The sequence below is a fragment of the Triticum urartu genome, chromosome 7 (assembly GCF_003073215.2).
Source record: "Triticum urartu cultivar G1812 chromosome 7, Tu2.1, whole genome shotgun sequence".
Lineage (NCBI taxonomy): Eukaryota > Viridiplantae > Streptophyta > Magnoliopsida > Poales > Poaceae > Triticum > Triticum urartu.
Genome location: NC_053028.1, coordinates 53,952,191 through 53,967,697, shown reverse-complemented (window position 1 = coordinate 53,967,697; position 15,507 = coordinate 53,952,191). Strand labels below are relative to the sequence as shown.

General features: G+C 46.4%; 2 long non-coding RNA genes across 3 annotated transcripts; both read left to right on the top strand.

Annotated features, from left to right (window-relative positions):
- Nucleotides 1–3,982: 3,982 nt before the first annotated feature.
- On the top strand, nt 3,983–5,298 carry LOC125520582. Of its 2 annotated transcripts, none has more exons than XR_007288740.1 (3): nt 3,983–4,913; nt 5,039–5,143; nt 5,282–5,298. It is a non-coding gene; the product is annotated as an uncharacterized LOC125520582 (long non-coding RNA). The 2 variants fall into 2 exon arrangements; XR_007288739.1 differs by having other exon boundaries at nt 3,983–4,918.
- A 561-nt stretch (nt 5,299–5,859) lies between these two features.
- On the top strand, nt 5,860–7,945 carry LOC125521505. Its single transcript, XR_007289321.1, has 5 exons — nt 5,860–6,094; nt 6,168–7,167; nt 7,269–7,345; nt 7,431–7,600; nt 7,817–7,945. It is a non-coding gene; the product is annotated as an uncharacterized LOC125521505 (long non-coding RNA).
- The last annotated feature ends 7,562 nt before the right edge of the window (nt 7,946–15,507 follow it).

The window sequence follows — 15,507 nt, the reverse complement described above, 5'->3', positions numbered from 1 at the left end:
CGTGGCGCATGTGAAAACGGCGGAGCCGCATCTCTCAAAGCTTGCTGATCGTAGCACCAAGATAGTGTTCATCGGATACGAGAGGAGTTCCGGCACCAAGGCATACCGCTTCTACGATCCACGAACCAAGCGTCTACGGATTTCACGCGGCGTCGTGTTTGAAGAAAACCAAGCGTGGAATTGGAGCGCAGCAGCCGACGATGCTCCAAACAGTAACATATTCACAGTTGAATTTCCAACTAATGATGATGCAGGGGAGGACGTCCAGGTGGTTGGTAAGGCGCCCAACCAAGGTGACCACAATGGTAGTGATCATCATGGTGCCGACACCAATGACGACTCGCATGGGTCGCAAGGTGATAGTGACAACGACGCGCAAGACACGGGTAGAGATCTCGACAACGAGGCGCATAGTGACGACGACAATCAAGATGATAGTCACGGTCACAACGACTATGTCAACGAAGTGGATGTCGACGACGCGGATGCCAACGACCCGGCATCTACCACGGCCGAGACTCAACCGTCTTCCTCAAGTGCATCGACGCTGACACAATTTGTGTCGCCTCCTTCGCAAGCCACAATGGATTCTTCCGGGCCTCGTCGCTACAAGACCTTCAGGAAAGTCTACAAGTACGCAAAGCCAGTTACGATTGAGTACTCCGATTTGTATTTACTCAGAGTTGAGGAGCCAGCGAACTTCGTAGAGGCGAGCAAAAATTCAAGTTGGATGCACGCCATGGATGAGGAGATGAAGGCGATCGAGAGCAATGGCACGTGGACTTTGGTAACCCGACCTCTGAACCAAAAGGCCATAGGTTTGAAGTGGGTTAACAAGTTAAAGACGGACACGAAGGGTGCCATTGTGAAGTACAAGGCAAGACTCGTTCCAAAGGGCTATGTACAACGTCAAGGAGTTGACTATGAGGAGGTGTTTGCACCGGTTGCTCGAATCGAGACGGTGAGAGTGCTCCTAGCTTTGGCAGCACAAGAGGATTGGAAGGTTCATCATATGGATGTGAAATCCGCTTTCCTCAACGGCGATCTCACAGAAGAAGTGTACGTGGAACAACACCTCAGCTACGAGAAGAAATGCGAAGAAGGGAAAATTTACAAACTCAAGAAGGCATTTTACGGGCTGAAGCAAGCGCTAAGAGCTTGGAACTCAAAGTTAGACAGAAGTTTGGTCTCGCTCAGATTCAAAAGATGTCTTCAAGAGAATCCAAAAGACAGTCTATCAAGCATGGAAGAACAAATGAAGGTTGAAAAAGACACAACCAAGGAGGAGCACTAGCGTCAAGCTACGGATGAGCCGACAATAGCAAAGTCGGTGACTGGAATGCTACAAGAAATGGCAGAAGCAATGCCGAAGCTAAAGACTACGAGTAGCAGCAGTCGCATTTGGGATCCATGTCGAGGAAGTAAGGACATCATGATTAGGGGGTGAATATTAGAGTAATCACGTGTCTGTCATGTAAGTATACGTGTCCATGTGATATACGTGTTCCTACTCGGTTTGGGTTAGGTATAGCCTAGCAGTTCCTCTGGTAGTATATATACATGTATACCCCCGTGTAAACGATAACGAGTTCAGAGCAATAAAGAGAATATCAGGCTCGAGACGAGCCTGTAGCAATCCACCGATTTGGTGCCTCGTATCTGTTTCGTCGAGACTGTTGAAGTTAGCTGTCTACGTATACGTGCATGTGCTGCGGTTAAGGAATTGATCAAGCTGCTTGCATGGTCGGTTGGCTAGCTTTGCACATACGTACGTGTATTTGTCCTTGGCAATTTGGTCTAGCGATCAAAAGCCAACAGCGGCATGGCGCCCCTCCCCTACTCCGGCGGAGGGTCTAGGCTAGAAGGAAGCCTGGCCCATCATAGACCTCACCAAGGAAGGCATTTAGGCCAGCCGGAGATGCTTCGATTCGGCGGCGGCCGAAAGTGTCGGCGGCTATGGATGAAGATCCGACAAGGCAGGTAGTGGGGGACGGCGGAGAAGTAACCACTTCACTACGGGGGGGAAGGGGCGGGGGGGGTGGGGGGGGTAGCGCGAAGCTTCCGTGGGGCGGCCCCACCGCGCCCCCCCCCCCCGTCCCCCGTCCACCCTCCGTTCGGGTCCGCATCCGCCGCTTCATCGATCCCCCCCCGCCCGGCACCTCCCCTCCCTCGGCCGCCCCGGGGCCTTTGGGCGGGTGTCACGGGCGTGTAGTGGTGGCGACTGCTGACACAGGAATCGGCCACAAGTTGGGCAGAGAACGCGGGAGCTCAGTGTAGGCGGGCGCGGCCTTGCAGCGCGCCGAGAATCGAAGCTTACGCGTCTCCGGACGGGCGGCTGTGACGCCTCCGCTACATTGCCGGCTCGGGACGGCGGTGGGTGAGGTTAGGCATAGGAAGAAGCCTAGGCTATCGACGATACTCGGCCCGGTCTGAGGGCATTGACCGCCTCGCCCCGCGCCGAGGTAGGGGGAGGACCATGGCTGTGCGCTGATTTCGGGCTCGGCGGTCATGGAAAGTAAGTCGACCGCGTGCAGAGTGGCCGAGGAACAGTGTTGGCGACCGATAGGGAGGAGGGAGCGAAGGAAGATCGCGGCGGCCATGATGGCTCGTCGGTGTGTCGCAGGGCGAGGTGGTGTGATTTGGTGCGAGAATTCCACCGACCAGGGACGGCTGGATCGCGTGAGGAACGAAGCAACATGAATCGGCAGCAAAATGGTCAATTGGCGGACGGTTCGCTGTTTTTATATATCCTTCTAGAGGGAGGCACATCACGGGTATACGTAGATAACTAATCACAACCCGGCCGAAAGAACGGACAAATCGGTTGTGATCCTACAGGCTGATCAGGGATCAAATTCTGCGGACCACTCGGAAGTAAGGTTAGTTTTTCTACATGTTTTATTTCTGAGGGTCGTTGAACATCTGTCTTCTAATGCCTAGGAGCAAAATGCTCTGGTGTGAACGGTAAAATCAAATAAATTAAAAAATAATTCAAAAAATTTTCAAATTTATTTGTGCCATACTTTTACAAATGTTTGTTGTGCCTGCAAAATTTCATTGCAAAATCACATTGGTGGAAGGCGTGGTAAAAAAACAAAATTAATGGTCTGAAAATGTTACTTATAAAAGCATTTTGGAACTTTGATTTTGTTTTTCTTGGCACAGCTTTCATCAATGTGATTTCACAATGAAATTTTACGTGCAAAACAAACATTTGTGAAAGTATGTCACAAAAAAAATTCAGAATTTTTTAAACATTTTTCCTATTTTTTTTTATTTTACTATTCATACCAGGAGCATTTGCTCCTGGGTGTAAAAAGGTACTTCCGCTCTCGGAGGTGAAGATGTAACTTTTTTACATCTACGCCATCTATTATGAAGGTGTTTTTGGGCCTGTTTTTGCATATACATTTTCTATTGAAGATGTTCTAAACGGATCAGCTTTTGTTAAAGAGCACATGAAACTAATGCATGCATGGCAATCACCATACAGGTTTTGTATAGTATGGGAAGCAGATTAAGAGCACTTGGCGACGCATCTCTTCGAAATCACGTCGGCCCACCCGCTCTCTTGGGATCTGTGTAACTGAGGAGCAAATGATTGTTGCGTGTGAATACGCAACCCAGACGTACAAGGCAATAGTAGGTACCTGTGCTTCGGCATTTATTATCTCTATTCCTAATGGAGCAGTTGGTAGTCTTCGCCGGTCAATTTTCGTCCCACCTCCCTTAACTTTTTTAATACTTCATCCCACCTCCGGCTTTCCACCGTTCCCCCGCATCTTACCTCCCAACCGATAAAAAAAACGTTAAGATACAACTAACACGGTTAACCTACAAAATTACGCCAGACGCTCGCACCCTCGTGCCCTCGATGCACTTGCCCGCACGAGTCGCCGCCTTCATTCGTTCCTACGTCGCTCAATCCCCTCGCAGCCGCCGCCGATCCCCTCCCCCACCCCCCCCCCCCCACCCCCCGCCCCCGCCACCTCCAGCCGCGGCCGCCGCGCCCACCTCCAGCCGCGGCCCCCGCCCCACCTCCAGCTCGACTCCACGATCCCCTTCCTATCGATCGCCCACGCCCCCACCGCTTCGCATCTGATCGCCACCAGCGCCCGTGCTCTTCTGGTCGCCGGCCGCCATGCAGTCCTCCGCGCCGGACCTTTGCGTTGCGTTCCTCCGCGCGAGGCCGCCGCCGCTGCAGCAGCTCTCTCGGATCCAACACGAAGCTTGCGACGAAGGGCTTGGAGTTGGCCATGAGTGCTCGAGGTGAAGTGGCGGCATGCGTTTCTGTAGGGGGGGAGGGGCGCACATTAGGGAAGTCAACGGCCGGATCCGAGCACGGATGAGGCCAGGTTGCCACTTGGGGCCCATGTCGGTCAGATCCAGGCAACACATGGGAGTCGGCGTGGCGGCAGCGTAGTGCCGAGGCAGGAAGGAGGCACGGGACGACACATCGGCGGGTCGTGGTGCACTGCACGAGATGAGTGACATGATGTAAACAACGCTGTAGGCATTGATGCCACACATGCGTCATTTTCTACTGCCGATACTGATTCTTGAGGGCTACTGGCACTGCCGCCGGGTATGAGCAGGAACTGCCTCCATTGAGAACTCTGGGTACTGCCGCTGCCGACGACCATCGAGCACCGAGTTGGAACTGCCACCATCAAGGATGACTGGCCGCCATTGAGGTTGATTGTTTTGGCGGCGCCTTCCCACTACCAGTCTGCACCATCACTGTTGTATTCTGAGCAGCCGGAGAACCCCTACGGTTGCAAGATTCCTGTAACTTGTATTTGAGATGCATGTCCTAATCGTCTTGGTTGTGGTCAGGTGTGGTATGCAGGAATCCGTCAGAAGAATGTGGCACATAATAATAGTTTCATCATCTCATCTTCATGCTACTTCCAGTTAAGTAAGCTTACTTCTCTTTTGATCTGTAGTTCATTTCTATTATCGGAAGCGATCTTAACTAAAATAAAATTCATGTGGTTTCTTAGCATTTTCTATCTCAAACTTTGCATCATTATGTCAGGTGCTAGAAAAATAAATGCCCGAGACATGTTTTAAGGAATTCAAAGACGAGTTCCCTTTGAAGAGCAAGCAATCATAGTACGGAGCAAGATGATTCGAAATAGAGGTTCCCATAATTAGAGGCAATTGATCATATATGATGATTAGCCTAATGTGCTGCTATAACATTTAAAACATTTTTTTGACCTGGGAGCAATCAGCAAACTCTGACCTCTTTGTAATGTTTGATTACCATTCTATGTAGGGCTCTGTACTGCAGGAACAACATATTCACTATCAATATATGGTCTATTTCCAATATAAGGTGTATGTCAAGTTATACACTGACTACAGAAAGTGAGTGTGAGTGGTAATATCACTCTATCATGGTAGACTGGAAATTAAAGATTGTAACTTGATAGCATCTGGATAAATGTTAATAAAAATTGTAGCAAAATAAAAAGGTTAAGTCTGCTGGTTCGAATAAGCAGTCACCTGGTTCGAACAGGTGATGCTCGACGACGAACATCTGCTCGAGGACACCCTGCTCGACGATGCTCCTCTTCGCTAGCATCTCCATTGCATGGTGAGCTTCCCCTGTCTCCTCCCTTTAAATTTGGAGTACTGCTTGGGTACAGATTAGAAGTAGGGTTCAGTTTTTTTGTATGAGTATGGGTACAGATTATGAGTAGGAGATGTAGTCGTAGGCACATTTTTAGTAAAATTTCAGTAACTTCAATTATCCTGCTTGAAGTACTTTGAAAATATACTCAAAAAATGTACTGTTTGTACTGCTGATCTTGCATATAGGGGGAGAATTCTTGTACTCAGAGCAGCTGTTGATCTGCAGCAACTCTAGAAGTAAGATTTAGGATAATCATAGTTTCAGTTTGCCAAGCAGGGAGTATAATTTAACTGGAAATCAACCAACTATTGCTTTGAACTGGAGTATAATTACCGAAGCGGGTCGAAGTGGGACGATGTGGTTCGGTGGTCAACGGCGGCTGCGCAGGATGCAGTATGGTATGGCTTGAGCATCTCGAGGAGGGGCTCTCTCCGCAAGGCATCCTCTACGCCAGTACGTTCTCTGATCCGAACCTTCTTCTCTTCGCTCATGCACGCACCAACGCAGCTGACCTGTCGTTGACCAGCGGCGGAGGTGTTCGAGTAGTCCGAGGGGCTGCACGTGGAGCACGTCGACATCTCCGTCTTGCCATTGCTCAGCACCGCCCTGCCGGCTGGGGTTCTTATTTTCCATCGAGGCCTTCCGCAACTGGGACCATGGTGACTGATAGCTTCCTCTCCGGCTGGATCGACAGTCTATCCACCCAGTAAATTTTTGCTCTTTTCTTAAATTTTCTATGTTTCTTTGTCTGATTCTCAATAAAGAGCTCAAACTCGAGATGAGTTTTTGGTGACCTGGCCTATTTTGTTGATCTGCCGCTGGTTAACATGTTCAAGAACAAGAGGGTCCTCATGGAGAGTATCCACAAGTCCGAGGCTGAGAAGGAAAGAGAGAAGACCCTCTCTGACCAGTTTGATGCTTCAGTTTGAGGCCAAGCGTGCTAAGAGCAAGGCTAGCTAGCAGGGAGAGGAATATTGTGAGGAGGCAGGAGAGATTGGCTCAGGTAAGATGACTTTCACTTGAGCCCTGTCTATTTCCTCACATAGTTTGATTTGTGCTGCATTATATTGGTACTGAAATACATAATGCGTGCACATGTCTTCTGTTGGATGTTTCAGAGATGCTTATGCAGGGTTTCTTTAATCATTTTGGTTCATGGTACCAGCTAATGAAATTTACGTGCTCTGATGATGAATTCGTGCCATGTCGAGTTGGATTGGCGGTGGCGTATTTTTCCTCTTGTAGTCAAATTAGTGAGATGCTTCGTTCTCTTCTTTATGTGAACGTACATGTATGACCAGTGTAATTAGGTGCAGTAGTTTTGGTCAATGTCAAAGCAGAAGAGAGCTACATGTATGACCAGTATTGAATCACGGCGAGAGAGTAATGTAGCTTCGTCCCTCCCTGATGCTGCTAATGCAAGATGCATAGGAATCTTATTCAATATCAAAAATTGACATACCGTGCAATCATGTCTAATGTCTTTCATTAAATCTCCGCGGAGGTGCCGGCCGGCCGGTACATATGTTAGTGCATCATCTATCTCAGACTCTCAGTCACAGCTATCTAATTGGTGTATATTCATCTCCAATTACAGCCTCATAATTTTTTGGACATTCATTTACAGCCCGATCTACTTGGATGTGCAGACCTGGGAGTTGGAACAATTCACCAAGAGAAGCCAGTTCGTGTATAACAGAATGGGTGAGGAGTAAAGGCGTGTCATATTCCATATTTTCATTCAGATTTCAGAGAACGCGACAGTAATTTTTGATATTTTACTCTATAGGTGGAATTTATCATGAGATCCTACCCAAATCCGAGTACTTCTCCAAGGCACTGTACACCTTCCATTTCGCTCAAAACAATCTCTCTGTGGGCTACTTCACCAATAAGACTACCAAACATATTGAGGCCTATGACCCCAATCCGAAGGAGCGGTTCACTGTGGCAATGCAGGTACAATTCAAGCTAATTTGCTGACAATCTCGCTCACAACCAAGGAAAATTTAGTTCTTGACACAATTAACATTACATGATCTGTGCTGGCTATAGTTTATTACTGCTTGCTTCGAAGTCTTGGTTCATGGAAAGAATTTATAATTTTATCTCTGTCTAGTCATGTGTCTAATTTCCTGAAAGTTGTTAGTCTTTCGGATGCATTTATTTTCCTAGATGCCCCGAGAAGAGGTAGTAGTGGTGGTGCGGGCGCGCCGTGGGCGAGGTGGGCTTCGGGTGTAGCGGCGGGGCCGGCTGCCCCATCGATGGCAGCGCGATGCCCCCCGTCGTCGGGGGTACGCCACCGGACATTGGCGGTGACCGGAGACTGTCGCGGTGATTGTTGGTCGGTTGAGGAGCTTGCAATACGAGCTGGTAGCGCCAGCGTTGGCGAGAGAGTGAGGTGTCCCCAGTGCAGTAGGCGGGGGAAAGCTTAAGGCGACCAGTGCCCTCCGGTCCTCATCGCTGCACGTCGAGGTCAAGTCTGAGGCTGCGAGCTGATGCATCCACAAACATCATCGTCGACTGCATCTTCAACCTCCGGATGCCGCTTCCGTACACTGCTTCATCAACCTCAGCCGTGACCCTTCCTCCCGGTCGCCGTGTTTAATATCCTATTCGTCTGCCGCCTATCTCGAGCACCGCGAGCGAAGGTGGATGCCCTGACTGCCAATCACCAAGGTGAGCTCCAATTTTTGTTGATGTGCAGTTTGTTTGTCGGACGCCACCTAAGCTGTGAAGTTCTACACAATATGAACTGTTTGTTGTGAGCTCTGTAGTGTTGTGTCCTTTAAAAGTGGGCATGTTAGGCTTGTTGTAGACAGTGCTATGCTTGTTGCTAGCGATTGATTGCTAGATGTGCTATGATTGTTATAGACAGTGGGAATGGTAAGTACTGACGAATTTTGATTCAATTGGTTAGTTACTATAAGCAAGAACATGCTATAAGTGCCAAAATGCTAGAGAGAAAAGTTCAAGAGCCAAGAACACAACAGGGTCGTTGACTTGGTAAGCCTCTTTGATGTAATAAATTGGTGTTGGTGGGTCCATGTGGCTGGAGAACCCTTTTTCTCCAAAACGTCGGCACTGCCGTGCTCATCGTACACGCCGACATGGTGGTGCTCAACTTATGGGAGTAGCCCACGCAACCACCGCCTCTTGGAACATCTAAATAATCACATTTTGCTGATATTTTTCTTCTAATTGATGATTGATTCAATTTGCACGGAGCAATTATGGAGGAAATAGTACAAGCTAACTCTAAATCATTTCTTAGCTGGTCAACCATGTAATTAGAAAGCACAAATAAGCTACCAAAATGATATAGCTTGGTAGAGAAGTTTGGAATATTAACCTCCTAGTTTAGTTACCCAGGCAATGGAGATCCCACACAATTTTTTGAACTCCCATGCAAATTATTATGACAAGTTGCTTGGTATCTGACAATCTGCTTGTCCTTCTGCTATGCATTTTCAGAAACTCCGCGGAAAGCTGCTGCAGATAGGTGTTATGCTGGTATATTCTTTTTGTAGCCTTTGTTCAGGTAAATCAGACCAAGACTTGAAGACTATAGATAGCCACTCTTTTTTTACCAACCTTTGTTTTTGTTAATAATGAGTTTGACAATGAAGTGACTACATCTCCATCTTTTCACCTTTGTTTCTACTGAGCTTCTCAAAGGTCCATTCCTGTAATATTTTGGAGGACATCTCCCATTACAATCGTTGGGGGTTTTCAATTTATGAGTAAGGTACGCGAAGCTCCCTTACAAACCCGACAAATCGTACTTCGGAATCATTGCATTTTTCTTCATCGGCTTCGTCACATCAAACACGTAAGCAAAAGGCAATATATATACTACTGGACCCTGAAGCCCCAAATCATCTTCTGTTTTCTATGTACTCCCATGATTATTTAGCAAATGCCAAAAATAGTGTTTCTTTCATGCGTACATCGTTTCGTTTGGAGTTTTGCCCACTTGATCTGAATATGAGGAAGGACAAATATCTTGTAGCAGATCAGATTCAGGTCATGACATGATTCCTTAAGGGCCTCATTACTGGTGGTGTTTCTTTCTTCCATGGTGATTCCTATTTTTCATAGTTGTACTAGCAGGATTATCATAACAACTAAGCAAATGCCAAGCTGGAAATTTGAAGATAAAAAATTGAGGCGTGTGATCAGGTGTCAATACTTAAAGAAAGAGCCTTTAGTTTTTCTTAATCAGAATGCAGAAATTTAAGCATGTAGATCTTTGATGAAAACATAATTAAGATATTGCTGAGGTAATCTCATGTTACCTTTGTATTATGTTAGCCTACTAATTTACTATATCCAGGTCATAATATTGTTGCTATTTTCATGAACTACGTAATGGTTAATGACACAACTCAATGAACTAAGTATTGAGAGCATGGGCTGTTGCGGTGGACCGGTGGTAACGACAAGCTCAGAGGGTTTTGCCACTGTGATCATGTTGGTCGTGCTAGCACTGACAACGTAATAGTATACAATATACTGCTGGGACCAGTGACACTTATTCTACTTCCTTAACAGCGGGCAAATTGGTAATTTTTGGTCGATATAGCAAGTTTGAGAAGACCCAATTTTGTTATACTATGTAAGTTGATACACTTTTTATATGTTCGATTGGTGATATTGGAAATAGCTAAGCTTACTGGTGTGATCCATCTAAGAAAATCTCACACAATGACATAAACCTATATCTAGAATGATACGAGGACTGTGAAATAAGAAGGATGTGATGCTACTATGTTCTGGTGGATTGTAAGATGGCATTTGAGGATTTACTAAGTATTTAATGATTGGAAACATTACTCTTGGTATGTTTATAGGCGGCTGCTGGCGCCTTGCATGGATTTCTTTCTTCTTTCTTTCCAGCTCCCTGTAACTGTTTTCTTCTACCGCTTCATAAGTGAAAATCAGCAATCTGCTGCTTTTTCATCAAGAAAAACTCTTGATATGTTTTATTTTCAGGTCTTGCATACTGTTGTCGGTAATATGTTAGCAAAAGTTCAATGATATTTGTTTAAAGCGAGAATTCTTCATCCGTGTTTTAACTTTTACATGCCCTAAAGATAGAAACATCTAATCTTATGAATTTGAATTTGCGCTTCAAGAAAACTTGAATTGACTTGTCCACGACGATTATTTCCAAGTACATCAGTTCAAGGCAGGGGGTTGGCGGGTTCAACTAGGGGCTGCGAGGGTCATCAGATCAGTATGTTCGTGGGTATGGGACGGGCCCACACCAACATCGGCGTTGCAGTGGCGAGCGACAAGGGGCGAAGCTGAGCAGGAGTCTGTTGCCCGTGTCAACCCGCGACCGCTATAGCGCGATGTGGAGGGCAACTCCTCCTTGTCCCCCTCCACCTCGAGAACGAAGGCATCCCAGTCATCCTCTTTGCCGGATCTGTCACCTCTGGCATCGTCGATGTCGACATTGGGACAGAGAGGGGGAGGGGAATGGACGTGGAGTGGAGGTGAATCGATGGAGTGCGGATTGAAAGTGAAGTGGACTTAGGGTTTTCTTCGGGTGGGGATTTTAGTGGGACAAAGTGGGGTCGACGCGGGCTAGCATGGGCTAGGCTAATGTGGCGGACGCGGCCTTCCTATATCTGCCCCAGATTTTGGTTAGATATGATGGGTGCGTGACAACCCATGCCTATAGGGTTGTTATGAGTCATCGGTCTGCGTATGGTTTTTCTGACCGGTTAGTGACTGGGCCTTTCGACCGGGCGTATAGGGGCGGTTTTTGGTGCTCGGATGTTGATGCTCTCTATTGTGGCGTAGTGAAGGTGGTTGGATCGACGGGTGAAGAAAAAGACAAACATTTGGAGGAAGACCAGCGACAATCGAGCTCGACTAAAACACACATTTCTTTTTAGTTAATTGCAAAGGCACTCCCTTCAAATTTCCATGCATTGTGACCATACGAATATATTTTACTTCTATTTATATATCACTATATTCAAAATAATATTAATTTAGGAAACGAGATTTGTCTGGCTATTATTTCTTTATGCTCTGGTGGAATGGTAAAGAATTACTTCATCCGATTTGTATGATGGGTATTCTCTGTTAGACATTTTAATCCCTTTGACGTGAAGTATTTTTGCTAACTGCATATATTGCTTGTGCATAATGGGTATGTTCAGGTCCTTCAGGAAGATGTTTTTATTATACTTGCTCGAATTTCATGCCAGTGAAGATAAAAACAAAATTTCTGATATTGTGCGAGATTTCTTAAGTGCATAAAATAGTAGATCTTAATTTGTAACAATTTTTTAGAAGGTCAAATTTCCTTTTTGCTATCAATTAACATTGCAAGTGAAGTGGATTTAAATTGTTACTCGATTGGGCCCATGATATCTATTCTCTACACATGAAATTTAACATGCTTTATATTTACATAGCTCCAGCAAAATATTTCAAAAGCCCATGGCAACGCACGGGCATTCTCTTATAATAACAGAGGATGGTGCTTGCAGTTGTTGTGGGTGCTGATGGTTCCCCTGACTTGGTTTCTTGGAATGGTGATTCAAGAAGGGACACCATCGTGTGGATGGACCATAGGCTCTTGACCAAGTCGAGTGAATTAATTCTCACAGTTCACCGGTATTGCAATTTTATGGTGGGAGTGTATTTCGTAAGATCGGTAGACAACAGTTACCGGCGTTGATTGTATCGTATTGATTTACCTTTTAAAACATTTATGGGTAAATGAAAATCTACAAAAATCTTGGTTTAGTTATATAGGTGAGTTTCAACTCACAACCTCTCTAAGCTTGTAATAAGCTATGAGCTGAATTTCTAACAAGTTTACTTTCTAACAGCTAAATTAACTACAGCCCAAAGGCAGCAGCCTGTTACTATTTTATATCATTTGTTGTTGATTTGTTTTTTTTCAGAATTGCATTGGCACACTAGTAGAAAACAGGGCTATGGTCCAGGCCGGCTCAGCCCATTAGTCCCGGTTCAGTGTAGAACCGAGACTAATGTGGGCATTGGTCCCGGTTCGTGAGCCCAGGGGGCCGGCCGGGCCACGTGGGCCATTGGTCCCGGTTCGTCTGGACCTTTTGGTCCCGGTTGGTGGGACGAACCGGGACCAATGGGCCTCGCTCCTGGCCCACCACCATTGGTCCCGGTTGGTGGCCTGAACCGGGACCAAAGGCTCCCCTTTAGTCCCGGTTCTTGCCACAAACCGGGACCAATGAGGTGCCTATATATACCCTCGCCCGCGAGCAGAGCACTCCAGTGCTCTGTTTTTCTCTGGCCGGCGAGGGGAGGGGTTTGTGGTGCTCTAGCTCACCTCCTATGCACATGAGGTGTTCGATGGAATGCCCGAGCCACACTACTTAAACTTTCTCCTCTCGAAGCTCGACCTCCAAGCTCCATTTTCCTCGAGATTTGTCTAGATTTAGCGGTCCGTCACGCCCCGTCCCCGTCTTCACCGCCGTCGATCACCCGCGCTGATCTCATCACCGACACCACCGTGGTGAGCCTCTTGTTCTTATCTTCTTTCTGAAAGGAAAAATATTCTTACTTGTCTGTTTAGATAGATACTTGTATCATTTTCTTACATTTATTATTGCATCTTATATAGTGCGATGGTTTTGGTATCCGCCCCCGTCGGCCCTCGTCCTGTCTATGATTCGGATTTGGTATGTATATTATCTTCATAACTATTGGTTCATTTATTGTTTATGAAAATTATGCCGACCAACGTGACATAGATTTTATTTATCTAGGATGTATGTGAATCGGAAATGCCAACCGACCCTATTGTCGAGAGGTTAAATTTAGTTGAAGAAGAAAACAATTTGTTGAAGGAAAAAATAAAAAAAATTGAGGAGGAGAAGATGATATTGGAGTTGCATGTTGCGGATGTCGTCGATGATCACAAGATCAAGATGGATGCAATGCGCTTGAAGATTAGAAAGATTAGAAAATATGCCATTCATACCGAGGCTTGGTATCATTATGCCGTTGGATCAATTGTTACCTTGGTTGCGATTATGATCGCATTTGTTTTCGCATTGAAATGTTTTACATAGTTTCAATGTATGGTTTAATTAATTAGATGCTCTGGAGAGCTATATGTTGTTAGATGAGAACTATGTATGCACTTTGGTTTTAATGTGATGATGAACTTCTATTAATTTGGACACTTAATTATATATAATGCACGCAGATGAACCGGCAATGGATGTACGGTGACAGACACACCCGCGAGTACATTAAGGGCGTGCATGAGTTTCTCGATGCGGCTGAGGCAAACAAGCAGAATGGTTTTATGTGTTGTCCATGCACTGAATGTGGGAATACGAGGTCTTACTCTAACCGGAAAATCCTTCACTCCCACCTGCTTTACAAGGGTTTCATGCCACACTATAATGTTTGGACGAGGCACGGAGAAATAGGGGTTATGATGGAAGACGGCGAAGAAGAAGAGTACGATGACAACTATGTGCCCCCTGAATACGGTGATGCTGCAACGGGGGGAGCTGGTGAAGATCAAGAGGAACCAGACGATGTGCCCAATGATGCTGCCACGGGTGAAGCTGCTGAAGATCAAGAGGAACCAGACGATGTGCCCGATGATGATGATCTCCGCCGGGTCATTGTCGATGCAAGGACGCAATGCATTAGTCAAAAGGAGAAGCTGAAGTTCGATCGCATGTTAGAGGATCACAAAAAAGGGTTGTACCCAATTGCGAAGATGGCAACACAAAGCTCGGTACCGTACTGGAATTGCTGCAGTGGAAGGCAGAGAATGCTGTGGCTGACAAAGGATTTGAGAAGCTACTGAAAATATTGAAGAAGAAGCTTCCAAAGGATAACGAATTGCCCGACAGTACATACGCAGCAAAGAAGTTGTATGCCCTCTAGGATTGGAGGTGGAGAAGATACATGCATGCCCTAATGACTGCATCCTCTACCGCGGTGCATACAAGGATCTGAACGCATGCCCGGTATGCGGTGCGTTGCGGTATAAGATCAGACGAGATGACCCTGGTGATGTTGACGGCGAGCCCCTCAGGAAGAGGGTTCCTGCGAAGGTGATGTGGTATGCTCCTATAATACCACGGTTGAAACGTCTGTTCAGAAACGAAGAGCATGCCAAGTTGATGCGATGGCACAGTGAGAACCGAAAGAAAGATGGGAAGTTGAGAGCACCCGCTGACGGGTTGCAGTGGAGAAAAATCGAGAGAAAGTACTGGGATGAGTTTGCAAAGACCAAGGAATGTATGGTTTGCTTTAAGCGCGAGATGGCATTAATCCTTTCGGGAAGCAGAGCAGCAATCACAGCACCTGGCCCGTGACTCTATTATGTGTATAACTTCCTCCTTGGATGTGCATGAAGCGGAAGTCATTATGATGCCAGTTCTCATCCAAGGCCCTAGCAACCCCGGCAAGAAATTGATGTGTACCTAAGGCCATTAGTTGAAGAACTTTTACAGCTGTGGAATGAAAACGGTGTACGTATGTGGGATGAGCACATACAGGAGGAATTTAACCTTAAGGCGTTGCTGTTCGTGACCATCAATGATTGGCCCGCTCTCAGTAACCTTTCAGGACAGACAAACAAAGGATACCATGCATGCACGCACTGTTTAGATGACACTGAAAGTATATACCTGGACAAATGCAGGAAGAATGTGTACCTGGGCCATTGTTGATTTCTTCCGACCAACCATCAATGTCGAAAGAAAGGCAAGCATTTCAAAGGCGAGGCAGATCACCGGAAGAAGCCCGCCATGCGTACCGGTGATCACGTACTTGCTATGGTCAATGATTTACACTACTAATCTTTGGAAAGGGTCCGGTGGACTAGCTGTTCCGAA